This window comes from Crocuta crocuta, unplaced genomic scaffold, assembly GCF_008692635.1.
Source record: "Crocuta crocuta isolate KB4526 unplaced genomic scaffold, BGI_CrCroc_1.0 scaffold180, whole genome shotgun sequence".
NCBI classification, from domain to species: Eukaryota; Metazoa; Chordata; class Mammalia; order Carnivora; family Hyaenidae; genus Crocuta; species Crocuta crocuta.
The window spans coordinates 2602036-2617506 of record NW_027527549.1 but is presented as its reverse complement, the minus strand read 5'-3'; the positions used below and the strand labels follow the sequence as shown (position 1 = coordinate 2617506).

Here is a 15471-nt window from a genome sequence, read left to right as displayed (position 1 = left end):
CGATACATACGCGCCTACCCCCCTGCCCCCCCACACACACCGGGCCTCATGGGGCACCTGATGTGTTAGCTCTCTAGAAAAGTGGTCCATCAAAAGCTAATTAAGTAAAAACAGTGATGATTTCCTATGGAGGTTGGCCAAAGCCAAAGTCACAAAATGGTACCTTTTGCATTTCCACCCCAAATGTGATGGTGGCGTGTAGACACAGGATCTGGACAGTCGAGTCTCAAATCCTTCGTTCCCAGATCCTGTGTGACAGAAAACACCCACCCAGGTGGCTTTCCTAGTACTTGTCATCAGGCATTACCACACACTCCCTCTAGGAAAATAAGTTATGCTTGTCATGTCCATGTTAGCCTGGAACAAGGGAGCTGCTGTGTGTGCACTGGGACAATCACCACAGACAAGGTGGCAGAAGGTGAGTCAGACACGCAAGGAAGAAGAAGAGAGAAGGGACTAACAGGGAAGGCCAGCAGGAGGGGAGTGGCTTTGTGTCTGGGACGGAACTGTGACAGAGGAGGAGTTGGACACATTTTCCTTTGCCCCAAGACCTAGGCTCTCTTGCGTGTCCCAGGCCCAGGGGGCTCCCTTCCAAGCCACACGCCCCCACATTGGATGCACAGGTAGGGGCTTCCCTCCTTCTCACTCTCTCCTTCGCCTGCTGGCCAACTGTGGGGCTGCAGCCTGTGTTCAACTCTGTTACCCACTGGTGAGAGGAGGGGAGGCTGCCATGCTACCTCCGCCATCTTGTGTCTCTGAGGCATCACGGCCCGCGAAGTGGTGGAGCCGGCTAATCTTTAATCTGTCTCCACTCAGGTGAAGTCCACACCTTCCCCAAGGAGGAGATGCCTTCCTGGGACCCCTGCCGAGTACCTCTGCTGCCTGGAGAGCCAGCACGGTCGCCCTGACAAGGCTTCCCTGGCATACTGCCCTCACACACCTTCTCTCATTCAAGTCCACCAGCCTCTCTGCAGCTGTTTCCCACGCGTGCCCTGTCCCCACCCAGGTGTCTTCTACTGCCTGGTGCCAATGTCTCCTATTTTCAACAATTCAGCTAACATTTGTTTGTACTGTGGGTTTATTCTCTAGGTGAATGGAGGTAAGAAATCTGGTAACAGATTAACCAAAGCAAACACAGGCCCAAAAGGAGTATATGGAAATATAAATTACACCCTATGGGAATCCAAAAGGAAAGATGGTTAATTATAACCAAGTGAATCAGGAAATGCTTCATGGAAATTGTATCTGCACTGGGCCTCCGCAGGCAGGTTTCAACAGGCAAAACAGGAAGAGGTATTCCATCGGGCAGCAGTGGTGGAAGACAAGGACAGAGCTGGCAAGGGTTAGGGTGGGTGGGAGTTCTGATCACTGAGGGCCTTGAATGCTGTGCTCAGGAATGTGGACCTCATTGTGTGAACAGTAGGGAACCAGTGGAGGCTTTTAAGCAGAGGAGTGACCGTATCCAATCTAACAGCAGTGACCCTTTATGGAGTACTCCCTGTGATCCAGGCATCCTGCTAAACACGGCACCGCACTGACCTCCATAGTCTTCATGATGACCCCCTGAGGATGGTGAACTGGGACAGCAGTTTGGGGATGGGTCAGGGGCAGAAGGTTGGGGAGACGCAGTAGGAGAGGACATGAGTTCAGTGGACTAGGGTTCAAGGGGAAGGGCCTGAGCTTGCACCTACCGGCAGCAGCAATGACAGCAGGCATTAGAGAGGGCAGACTCAGAGGACCCGGAGGTGGATTAGCTGCTGGAGTCAAGGGCACCGGTGACCAGGAGCTCTAGAAGGAAAGGCTACAGGTAAGCAATGTCAGCAGTCTTGGGACTTAGCTCCCCTACCTGTCCACCAACACACCAATCTCAGGAAAATGAGGCACTTTCCCACCCACTGACTGTGAGACCCAGAAATTCAGGCCAGTTATGGCAATGGGGGCTCTTCCACTTGGTCCAGGTGGAAGACTAGAGGGCAGGCGGAGGCAAATGAATTGGGAGCAATAAGAGGCGCTAACTGTGGCAGGCCCTGTGTGGGGCGCTTCATGGGCCTCGTGTCCTTTAATGTTCAAAATATTACTATACTGCTTTACTATAATGAAACAGACTCAGAGGGAGTAGGTAACCAGCCCGAGCTCACAGGCTACTAAGCGGCAGCAGTGAGACCGCACGCCAATCAGTGCTTCCGGCTGGTGCATGAAACTGCCTGCATGGAAGATCCACGGCTCACAAGGCAGGCAGGGTGTGTCGGGCTCAAGCTGGGTTCATTCTCACATCCATTCATTCACTTATTCACACACTTTGCAACTACTGAGCACCTACTATGTGGTAGGCACTGTGTTGGGTAGTTAGAATAAAAAATAAGATGCCATCTTTGCCCTCAGTGAGAACAGTCTAGAAGGAGAGGCAGACAGGCAAACACGAGAGGGCAGCCACCTGGCTTGTGGGGGTGAAGAGGGAACTGAAGACAACTTTCAGAGGTGATACGTGGGCTCTGTTTGGAGGGAAGAGAGGGGTGGTTGGGTTCAGGTGAGGAAGTGAGAAGACAACAGTGTTCCAAACAGTGGGGCCGGTGCAAAGGCACAGGTGGTGAACTCTGCACCAAGCACCAGAGGCGCCCTGGGTTGCCAAAGGCAGCGATGAGAGGCAGAGCGGGCCGGAGAGTAGGGGAGAGAATGCCCCCCTCAGAGTCAAGCCATGGGGAGCACTGAAGGGCAGACTTACATTTGATAAAGCTTCCTCAGGCTGCAGTGGGGAAGAGATGGGGGGTCCGAAGGTGAGGGAGGAGGCTGCTGGGATGCATATGGGATGACAGAGATGCTGAGGAGTGGGAAGAAGATCTGAAAAATGTTCACAGGTAACACAGGGACTTCTAGTAAGGCATTCTGGATGGGAGCCGGGACGCACCTGAGGGTGACTTGTCCTCAGCTTCCTCCACCAGCAGGTTTTCTGCCCTAAACGGCTCTCTGCAGGTAGTGTGGATCCTGGTCAATCCTTATGCCCAATGCACACAGCCTGTGTGGATACCAAGCCACTGCTTTGGCGGGAGGAGGTGCTAAGTATCTATGGAGTGAGGCTTCAGTCCCGAGGCCGCCAGCCTAGGGAGGGTGTAACCCTCTCCACATTCAGGAAAGGTTAGTTCCGGAGGTCTGAGTCTCTCAAATCCTGCACATTCCCAAGAAAGACCTGATTTAGGAATGGCCCTTGGCCAGCTCCCGGGAGATGAGCTCTGGGGTCTCTGGAATATTCTGCCTGATAAGAATATTTCTGTATGCCTGAAGCCTTGAGCCATATGTTACCAGTTGGAGCAGACAGTTTGTGCCAACCATGTGATTTGTGGTGAACACCTGGATTGCTCTGGGGATGGAGTCTGGGTAGCTGAGGTCAGCCACACAGCACGGCACGCCTGCACACCAGACTCCGCCTCCCCACCCCCCCAGTCAGAACCCTGGAGCCCGAGGCTTGGGTGAACTTCCTTGGCTGGCAACCCTCCACATATGCTCTCACACACTGCCACCAGAAGAATTCAGCATGTCCCCATCAGCTCCATCACATCCCTGCCACCCCATCAGCTCCGCTGGGAGTGGACATCCGGAAGCTCACACCCGGTTTCTCCTGGACTTTGCTCCATCTGCCTTTTTCCTTTGCTGATTTTGATCTGTATCCTTTTACTGTCATAAACCCTAACCCCGAGTATATGAGCTTCCTGAATGCCGTGGGTCCCTCTAACAAATCACAGAGCCTGAGGCTGGACGGGGTACCCCTGACACACCACACCAAGGGGTGACAGCATAAGAGGCAGCTGGGAAAGCACACAGCCCAAACCCACTATTTTACCCCAGAGCAGGAAGCTTTAGAGTCAGGTCCTGGAAAACCACTGAAGCGGAGTGCGCTGTGTACTGTGGAGGGGACAAGAGCACGTGGAAAGCTGGGAAGGTATTTCCCAGCTTCTGCAGATTCCAGGGTTGTCTGCTGCTCTCCCTGTGGCCTCTCGGAGCTCGCTCTGGGTCTGACCTCCATTAGCCAACAACGCATTTTACCTTTGCATTTTCAGCTTTTGAAAAAAGCCTAACATCCTCCTTCTGCCCCTCCAGTTTGTGTCCTTTGCCAGCTCGTGGTGTCAAAATTGGATGCATCACTGCTGGCAATTTCCAGATTCTGTAAAGCAGAAGTTGCCCTGAACAACAGATGTGAGGATCTACAGCGTGCCCTAGAAATGGAATACATCACTGTGGTATAAATTCATAGGTTATTCGAACAGCGTGCTGTGATACAACAGATAAATTAAGCTTCTCAGCAACGGGTATGATCTACAGCCAGGAAATCGGAGGTTCTCGTGTATGTAAATACAAGCTTTCTGTGTGCAACCTTCCTCCTTACTTTACCACTTGGTCGGTTTGTTGATAGAACGTGGTGTCTACCTCCTCTCTGCATTTACCCAGAGAAGGATCTGGACCAGCAGGCATTTCTGCTCAACTTGCAGTCTGAACACATTCTTGGCTTCAACTCCAAGCCGAGGCACAAGGAACGTTTTTTACAATATTTCAGTTAAACTAATGACTTTTCAGAAGACAGCCTTGTCCGCATCTCTAAAGCCACCCTGCATCTCCCCAGGCCCCGCCACGTCCTGGTTTAGCGTCCTCTTCCTTATCTCCCACTCTCCAGTACACTGGGGCCCTCAGTGCTGCACTGGGGTCAGTGGCAAGCAAGAGAGGAGGTTCTCCACCTGTTTATGACCTTGTATGAGGCAGGGCTCAGTGTGGGAAGCAGAAATATGGGTATCGTAAGCAAAAAGGCATGTAATACAGGAAATGAAGTGGTAGCAAGTTATTGGAAGGGCTAGAGGACTAGATTCTAGGCTGGCTTCTGGAAAGCCCGCACTAGCACTCTAGAGTTCAAGTCCATACTGCCATGCCTGCTAACCAAGGATCTCCATCCTCTGCTACTTCCTCCAAACAGCCTCTCTGCATCAGGAAGCTAGGGAATGACACTGCTGCAGGACTGCCCTCTGTCCTTGACCTCGCTAAGAAACAATGACCAACCAACGGAGCAAGAAGACGGCCCCTCCCTCACTTCCACAATTCAAATCCTGCTCTTGCACGTAAGTGCATGCAAGACCCCAGCTGCTGAGGGGAGGTTAGGAATTTCTCCAGCCTTCTCAGTACAGGAAACATACTAGGAGGTGAGGGTGGAGGCTGAGTCAGGAGATAGGCTGCACCCCACTGCAGGCCAAGGTGTCTTCAAGACCTAACATTTCATATATGACCAGCATCCTGAATAAGAAAAGATAACAATCTTCAGAGAAGGACATAAAGGAGGAAAAGTGTGCCTTCTGCTGCCATCTCCCTTTCCACTGAATTCTGCTTAGAAGCTATTTCCAACTGGTCCTGCCCTCTTAGCTTGTGTTTCTTCTACTTTCAGTCTAGCCCTCTGTTCCTAAGAGTCGGCAATGACTCCAAGTCTGAAGCTGAAGGGATCCTAGACCCTTTATTTAAAGGAAAAGAGCTAGAAACTTGAGAGTTTCCACAGTTAAAGTTTCCACTCTATCACTTGGGTCTTCCACTACCTTCATCAGAATGTTTAAGGTGACTCAGTGATGCTAGAGATGCTGTAGCTTTTTGCTTTTTGATTCAGTAAAGGCTAAAAAATACTAGCCTTTCCTGTCAAGTATGAATCTCTTAATTTTGAATGCAAGTGCCCCCCACAAAGGCCCTGGTTTATTGGACCTTAGGGGGACCTTCCTTAACTCTGATACGGGGAACGTAGGGAGTATTCAGGAGAGTATATATTTTAACCAGAGATATTTTCTTTTTTTAATGCTTATTTATTTTTGAGAGAGAGAGTGTGTGTGTAAGGGGCAGAGAGAGGGAGACACAGAACCTGAAGCAGGCTCCAGGCTCTGAGCTGTCAGCACAGAGCCCGACGAGGGGCTCAACCTCATGGACCACAAGGTCATGACCTGAGCCAAAGTCGGACGCTTAAGTGACGGAGCCACTTGTTTCATTAGTTGCCCCATATATTTCTGTTCTCTTTTTCTTAAAACAATATAAGGTATGAAAAGCAGAATTTAAAAAAAAAGGAATAGAGTGATCTGGGATGGGGATGGGGGCAGAGATTTATAGTCAGACACACATTCTGGAACCTCTGACTTTGAAGATACCAGAACTGTTCCTTAGATAACTCTGAGGAAAGAGTCCAGGGAATTTGAGAGTGGGAATTTAGGAATTGGGTTGGAAGACACTAAACTGCAGAGTCTGAGAGTTGGTAGCACTGCAAGTGACAATTGGTGAACAGACAAACGACTACGTTAAGGCGGGGCTTCTCAACCTCAGCACTACTGACATTTTGGAAGCGATAATACTTTGCTGTGGGGCTGTCCTGTGCACGGCAGCACGCTTGGTGCTGTCCCCAGCCCGTACTCTTCAGATGCAAGGAGCAACTCCACAGTCCTCATCACCAAAAATGTCACCAACATTGGTAACTGTTCCCTGTAGGGGGACAAAATTATCCCCGGTTGAGAACCACTCCTGTAAAGTTCAGGCTTGTGAATCAGTGTGTAAATGCACACTGGCAGAGAGAGAGAGAGATAGAGAGGGAGAGGGAAAAGGAGAGTGAGGGAGAGAGAGAGTGAGGGGGAGACAGAGAGAGAGGGAGGGAGGGAGAGGGAGAGTAATGGGAGGAACCTGGAAAGCTATCATTTCCCCTTTCATCTTACATATTTCTTTCAGCGAGTGACTTCAGGCCCTCAGCAGATTACAGATCTTCCTCGACCCAAATGGGATTTAAATGGAGATAAACCCCACCGTAAAGCGAAAATACCATTAAGTCAAAAAATGCATGGAATACACCTAACCTACGTACCTGCTGAACATCATAGCTTAGCCTAGCCTACTTAAACATGCTCAGAACATTTACATTAGCCTACAGTGGGGCAAATTCACCTGTCACAAAGTGTATTTTATAATAAAGTATAGAATATCTCGTGTAACTTGTTAACTGCTGTACTGAAAGTGGAAAACAGACTGGCCGTGTGGGTACAGAATGGCTATCGGTGCACTGGCTGCTCACCCTCGTGGTCACGGGGCTGAGAGCTCCAGCAGCCTCCTGCATATCCCTAACCTAAGAGAAGATCAAAATCCAAAATCCAAAGTATAATTTCTACTGAATGCATACTGCTTTTGCACTGTCAGCAAGTTGAACATTCTAAGTCGAACCACTGCCCATCTTCCACCTTCTTTCAGCATCTCCTCTTCATCCTAAGATAGCCTGGCATCTTTACTGACAAGGGTTCCTCCTACTGGACATACTGTGGTGTCCCCTTCAGTCTCGGAAAGCTAAGAAGTTGCCCCAGGATGATGTTCTAGTAAGCCCCTGCCCCTTATTCCCTGTCACAAATGGACTAAAGAAGTTCGAAGGTCATCTATCACCGCCCAAGTTGAACAGTTTGGAAGAACTGTTCCACACAGAAGCTGTTGAATTCAAAGATGTTCTGAAGAAGGAGAACAAAGTTCAATGAGAGCACCAGTGACTCCTCCACTCGGAGAAGAGGTTATCATGGCTCAAACGAGCATACGGTCACATTAGAAACTATTGCTGGAAGATCTCTTGCTTCTCTCCCACAGCAAGCACTGCTCTGTGCCCCTCAGTAAGTCTCTGCTTGTGACCATGTGTCTGATCCGAGATCTGTTTCCTTGACTCAAAGACTGAGAAAGGCTCTTCCTTTTCTCTCCTTATTTCCTCTGTGGCACCAGGGGACTGAGAACTCCAGTAATGTCTTAAATACCTTGCTTGTCTCTGACATGACATTGAACTCAAAAGTGGCATCCTTGCTAGAAGGAATGCCTTTGATATTACCAAGCCTCTAAAAGTGCTGTATACCTCTAGGAAGGATGTGACCTGTGAGCCAATCTCTGGCAGGCGTCCACTGATCTCAGGAGATGTTAGAGGCAGAATTCACTCAGTCAGTATTTATTGAGTACCCATATGCCAGGCTCTAAAGAGAGAGACATGATTCTGCTTTGAAGGAATTCACCATAAAGCAGAGAAAACTGATTAAGTGGTGTGACAGAGAAGCACAGAGCGCTACAGGAGCACTTTTAAGAGTGCAGACAAGCGTTATCAACGGTGGCTAACATCAGACACAAAAGGTTGACAGTGGACTTCACAACAGTCAAGTTAACATCATCTGAACCCAGTGGTCAATGAATCTTAACATCTCGAAAAATCTGTCATATGTTCCTCCCAACGTGACAGAGTAGAAAGCATATAGCACCACTTATGGAGTATAACTGGGGAAAAAAGAAGGGCACTGAATCTAATTAAGTCAGATTTAACTACCCAATAACAGGAACTACAGGGGTTAAATGAACAGGTTAAATAACACCAAGAGGATGCAATCAGACAGATTCAGAATGCAAGAAGTTGTGCCTGCAACTAATCTGGTCTCTTCAGCAAGTAAGTGGGAAAAATTCCAAAATAATAATACTACTAATATTAATTAGTAATAAGAGCTGTTAGAGATGAAGAGAAATCGAAATTTAAGATAAAAACTAACCAAAGGTAATTCTGTAGAGATCTTTACTCAAACCGTAAAAGGACATATGGGGGAAAATTATCTGAAATTAAACACGAATTAGATATTAGATGATGTTAAACAATTATTATTGACTTCATTGAGAATAACAATGGTATCATGGTTGTTAGCCTTCACGTTCAGAGAAACTTCTCTAGTAACAAACTATAGAAATGAACCCTGGAAGTATAGTCTTCATGGTCGTTAGTCTTAAAAGGGTACTTGTGTTAAAGACACGGAAGGGTTCACAGATTAAATAATAATGTTTGAGTTGGCTAAAATATTCCAGATATATTCACACAGTATTTGCACAATTAAAATGAAAATATAAAGTAAAAGAAAGATAAAGTGTAGAAACAAGGCCTATCTTATTCACCAGTAACACGTAAGAGGGACCTCATGTAATGCAGGGATTGGGTAGAAGGCATGTCTACCACACCGATGAGGTCGATTACTGCAGGAGAAGTATTCTGAAGAGAGGACAGAGGCAGGTAAGACGTATTCTAAGACGTATTCTAAGACCCTGCTGTTCAAAGAGTGATCCATGACCCAGCAGCACGGGCATCCCTGGTGTTTTATAAATGCAAAAATCTCAGGCCCATCTCAGACCCACTGAATCTCCATTTTAACAAAACACCCAGGTGATTCATTTGTGCAGTAAAACTGGAGACTCACTGCTCTAAGTGCATGCTCATCTTTTAATAAAGTTGCTTCATTATCTACCTCCAAAAGCTCCTAGTGACCAAATCTAAGATTTCATGCAGGATCCCCTGGGAGCAGAGATTTGTGTATTAATCTGTTGCAACCCCTACACCGGTTCCCGAACTGATGGCTGATCCACCATCTATTCCTGGCCCCAAGCCACGCAACATCCTCCCTGCCATGCTTCCTAATTGGTAATCTGCCACCCATGACCTTGACCAGATGGTGTACTGCCTTGGGACCCCTGGCCTCATCAGCTGATTCCACACTGAGGCAGAAGCACAATACAAAGGGAGGCCAGTGCCGGGAGCAGCCGTAGAGATGGATGGGCCCCCGAAGATTGTGGCATGCAATTAAAGGGAAAGAACTCTATTAAGTATTTTTATGAGAGGCCAAGGCCCTTTACAGATAGGGGTCACCGGCCCTGCTATTAATCTAGTCGTGCTCTGTCTTCCAAATAGAAAATACTTTACATATGAAGAGATATGAGGAGGGCACAGGGCAGATGTGGAGTGCTTCGAATCCATCCGGATAAGCGGGACTCTCTCCTACCCTCTATTTCCCCAAGACAGGAAGGAAGGTTTTTCTCCATTAGTGTTCTCTTTCCTTTTGGGGAGAGCAACGAGGGAGCAGTGTCTATGCCTTCTTCGTGATTAACTTTTGTTCATGCACATGGTTGTTTAATGAATATTGATTCCGGTGATTGCTTTGATTAATAGGGTCTGAGGAATTTCACACTTAATATCTGAGTTGAGATGAGGCGTGTGGCATCATTTCAATTCTCAGGGAACTGGCAACTACATCACAGCCTCTTTTATGAAGTGTCTTAAAAGAAATCCTTTCCACATTTCTGAATATCTGCCATCAGATATGCCCGACATCTTCAAGTCTGACTCTCTTAGTTGTGCATGAGCTGGCTGCCTGAGGGCGTAGAAAGCGCTGAACAGTGAGACCCTGGGGGTAGTGGTTTAGGATGCGGGCTCTGAAGCCAAACTGCTTGGGTTTAAATCTCAATTTTGCTATTTACCATCTGCATAACACTGAAATTACTTACTACGTCTATGCCTCAGTTTCCTATACATGTAAATGGGAGATGATAATGTCTTATGGATCATAATTTTGTTGTACGGGGGCATGTGACGTAGTAAATGTAAAGCACTCAGAACAGTGCCTGGAACAGAGTAAGTGCTCATTGACATCATTATTATCACTGATGCAAATATTTACTATGTTCCAACACCAATTCTCTGATACTAACTGGGTGTCCTACTATTTGATTCAATCCTGACACACATTACCCCGAGTTAGCACAGACTGCAGAAGTTAAGGGCAAAGTGCTTTCATTCTGACGCTAAGTATGTGTAGTACCAGATCCCACGAGGTCCCCAAGATGGCCTTTACTTCAGATACCAGTTGCAAGGTATCCCCAGATACCTTCACTTCTGTGCGGCTTGGCTACAAGTTCAGGGGTTCCCTTGACCCACACCCTCTTCAGGGCTGACAATTCACTCGAATGACTGAAGGCTACAGTTCTCAAACTGCCACACACTGGAGGTATACAGGGTAAGTTCTTGGGGGAAAGGCTCTCTGGGTGTGTGACCCTCTGAGCATATCCTTCTCTTCACCCACCACGAAGCTCTCCTGAGTGCTGGTTTTCGGTTTTTATTTGGGGTTTCATTACACTAGCACTGCTGATTAAATCACGGACTACGTGAGCGAACTCCATCTCCAGCCCTGTTCCTCTCCTTAGAGGTCAAGGGGTGGGGTTGAAAGAAGGTTCCAGTACTCTAATCATAACCGTGTCTCGGTGTTGCAGACATAGCCAGTCCCTCCTGCCTTGAAGCTATGTAAGCCCATCAAGAGTCACCTCATTAGCATAAACTCAGGTAAGGTCAAAGGTGCCCTTATGATAATAAAAGACTCTACTATCATATGGGAAATTCTAAGGATATTTGAAACTCTGTGCCAGGAACCAGGAACAAAGACCAGCTGTGTTCTTTATTAGATCACACTCAACAAATATTCCAGCAGTTATGTTGGGCCAGGTACTATGCTAGGCATTGGGGAATAATCTATACTTTCAATGGTTTTCATTAAGCCACAAGCCTGCAGGACAGTACTGTGCCTTGACCATGAATCAGGATCACTGCTTTTATTTCACCGTCATGACCACCCACACAGAACCATATCTCAGGGGTTTGAAGAAGTACATTTTTAGGCTACAGGGTGCCCAAGAACTTACTAAAACAACTCCACCCCTCTACAGATGAGGAAACCGAGAATTAATTGGCCCAAAGTTTTATTCAGTCAGTGACACGTGTCATGACTGATAATCTACCTATTCCCATTTGCCATGAGCTATGGGATCAGGGACATCAGCACCTGTGCTAAAAGTGAAAAGTAGATATTTACTGTCTTTTGGATTAAGGGCCTAGTCTCTTCCTCTGCCTTACGATCCTGGCCCTCGGAGTTGGCCTGGAAGACATAGGGGACGTGACAGCAAGAGCTGTTGGTCAGAGGAACAGACACCGGAGCATGCTCCCTTCTCCCTTCTCTCCTCCAAGGCTAATCAGCCCTCCTGCCACCACCTTCCTCCCTGAAGGAGAGGTCCTAAAACTCCAGCAAGTCCATTCTACTCGGTATGTGAGGAGGGGGCACCCACCACATACAAAGCACCCTCGTAGCTGCTAAGTATACAGAGCTGAGTAAGACTCAGTCTTATGTGATATCTACATACACAACTTGATTGAGAAAAAAAAAAAAGAGAAATGTGTTACCAAAGGCATAATATACAATCAGAATATAGGGGAAAGAGAGATTAATTAAGGTGAGGAATCCTAGTAACCCTGCTTTTACGAAGTACTGACCTTTCTGCTAATCTAAAGGCCAAGAGGAAGAACCCAAAAGCTAAAATATGTTGAGTGGCTGCCAGGCTATGCAAACACAATGTTTTATTTGCCTTCAATCATCTAAATTAGGGGTTTTTGAATGATTTTCATCATGTGCCCTAATTCATAAAACATTTTGACAATCTTATAAATATATGCATATTTAGTTATGGGCAAAATGTGAACATATACTAATGTATTGTGTCAAGCACATAAAACATAGCAAGATAATAAAAATGATACATTGGGAAAGCTGTATTTCCCACAGATGGCTATTATCGACATACTCTGCTGCCACCTATTCTTTCTGATACTCCTTCACTGAGGGGTGATGGCTGCGCTCCCTCCCTTTGAACCCAGGTGGAAGTTTGGGCTCCCCCAGCTAGACGAGGTCATAAAAGGAGATGCTACTCTGCTTAGCTCTTTCTCTCTTGGGATGTGTGCCTTGGGGGCCCTGATCTGACAAAAAAGAGTAGGTGGCCCAGGCAGAGGGGAGCCAACAGTCCGCATCAACTCCCTGACAGCACGATGTAGGTCCCAGCCTCTGAACTGACCCAGGTAACACCATGAGGAACAGATGCCAGCTAACCCTGCTGAGCTCTGCCCGAACTGTACAACGGTGAGCAGGGCCAACATTGTTGGTGGTCTGAACTACCAGGTGTGGGAGCGATGGGTTCTACAGCCATCATAACTGGAAAAAGACAAAGACCAAGTAAAAAATACTTCTAATATTATTTTCATGTATCAATAGTATAAAAACTATACTCTTAATGTTATAATTCATAATGACATGTTTACTGAGAGCAACGTAGTTGGATATACTTCGTCAAAAGCAAACAAACCTGGTTTAACAACGCACAACACAACAATTCAAAGCTGGGGTTCCATGTCTAGTTTATTTCCTCACTAGATTTTTCTTTTTAAATTGAGGTATAGTTGACACATAACGTTGTATTAGTTTCAAGTGTACAACATAATGATTCGATATTCATATATATTTTGAAGCGATCAACACAGTAAGTCTGGTTAACATCCATCATCACATAGAGTTATGCAGTTTTTTCTTGCAATAGGATTTTTAAGATCTTAGTAACTTTCAAATATACAGTACATTATTATGAACTATAGTCACCATACTGCTGTATATTATATCCCCAGGACTTATTTATTTCATAACCGGAAGTCTGTACCTTTTGACCCTCTCCCCATTAGATTTTCATGGCGGACGTGGCCAAAAAGATACCTCATTTCATGAAAACACAATATATGCCTGTGGATCGTACCCTGTCGTTAATGTTACTAATTTGTATTTCAGAGTGTCTTGATAAATTTTAATTTTTTTTGTTTTTTTGGTCAGAGCTAAGTACATCCATTTGGTTTTTACCCCAAAATGTGGTCAAGAGCTCAGGCTAAGAGTAGATGATTGACTCTACCATTCTCGTTTGCTTGTCTGCTGCTTCTTTACAGGTATCTCTTGATGCCACACGTTCATTTAATGAGGCAGAGTTCAGTGAAACCAGATAAAGAACAGAAGCAGTACCACTGTTGGGGTCTATTTACTACCTCCGAGCCTCCTCAACACCCTCAGGACAAATAAATATCCAGCCTCAAACCTGGCAGACCATGTCATCTGCCCCTCACATGCACCTGGGTGCTAGCCTTTCCAAATCACTCGCAGCCTCTGTTCAGTTCCTCACAATGAATGATTATGGAATAAATCGATGTGTCTGAGTTTAAGGCAAATGCACAGAAGACAGCTGCTCTCTGTCACTTGTGTGACAACCTTCTTACCCAAAACGATGGTAAAAAAGGAACCATTCCTTAAAGGTGCCTGAAACTGTAGGGTTGGGGGTGGGGACAGGGAGGTCCTTCTCATATCTAAGGAGTCTGTACCAACCATAGTGTACTTCTCTTCTGACTTAACACAGATGGTATAATGACAGCCACCCAACAGTTAGCCTTTCCCTCAAATGTGTGATCTTTAAAGCCTTATTATCTCTTAACTATGGTTCCTATTATCCCCTAGAACGAGGCTGTTTGTCTGGTACACAGCTTTACATTTCAGATGAATGTCCATGGAAAAATCTAATTCTGCTACCCCAAAATTTCCTTTTGTAGCCAAACCTTTAAAAACTCATCTCTCCTGTAAAGTTGGTATATTTATATTCCTCGTTTCCTTTAGGGATAGAGGAAGGAAACGGGGTAGGCAAATGCGTTCAGCTCACCAGTTATTAATGTCGTGGATTACATCCTCTGTGGATTATAAGGGGTGTGTTTTTCATTCTGGGCCAACACTGACCAAAGTACCTGGGGAATAAAAACTCATTTTAAAATTAGTCCAAGCAAAAATAAATAATGAGGGAAGAAAATGCATTGTAAAAAAGAATAATATGAAGCAGGTGAAAGCCAGAGAATACGGTTTTGATCAATCACTGCTTTGGACTGCCTCTTCCCTGCTTTCTCTGCCATTTGCATGCATAATTGAATGTTGCCTACTTGATGAAAAGGAACACTTATGAGAAAATATTGCCATAATAATATTGTGATGACCAAGAGTGGCTACGTTTGTGCTTTACTAACCTTCAAGGCCCCCTTGTAAGAAATGTCTCTTGTTTTCAGAGTCTGTGTCCCCTTAGAATTTATAGGTCTGGTTCGCCTTTCATGGGTAGGCAACAGACCATCTAGGGACTTAGTTAGCTCTCCACCCCTTGGCATATCCCTATTAGGGGTTCCTAACAGCATTTCCTTATGAAATGTCCTCAGATCTTCATAATTCCCAGGAGATCTGAAAATGACATTTCTTCCCACTCATATTTGCCTTTTATTTTCTCTTCCTTTCTCTTATTCATCCTTTGGAAAGTATTTTTTTTTTAACATTTATTTATTTTTGAGAGATGGAGACAGAGTGGGGGAAAGGCAGACAGAGAGGGAGACACAGAATCCAAAGCAGGTTCCAGGCTCTGAGCTGTCAGCACAGAGCCCGACGTGGGGCTTGAACCCACCAAACTGTGAGATCATGACCTGAGCCTAAGTTGGACGCTTAACCGACTGAGCCACCCAGGCACCCCTGGAGAGTATTTTGAAGACGTGGTCTCCTTCTTTTCCCAAAAATATAGTGACCTGGACCTCTTCACTCCTTGGCAATCTCTGTGAATCTCTTCACCTTTTATCTTCCTGTCGCCGGAGTGACAGCATCTGAGTTCTCGCAAGAGAAGATGGCAGTAAGTTCACACACTTCCACAGAACGAGAAGACCGTCTGTACATGATGGCAACAGCTACTGTGATGACTGATTTGCTGAAACATACGGTT

At 46.2% G+C, this 15471-nt stretch overlaps 2 pseudogenes; one reads left to right on the top strand and one right to left on the bottom strand.

The window, feature by feature from the left end:
* The window catches only part of LOC144234498 (large ribosomal subunit protein uL11-like), a 42225-nt pseudogene that overhangs the window by 18298 nt on the left and 8456 nt on the right, over positions 1 to 15471 (top strand).
* LOC144234731 (small nucleolar RNA U3) lies at positions 8680 to 8766 on the bottom strand (annotated as a pseudogene).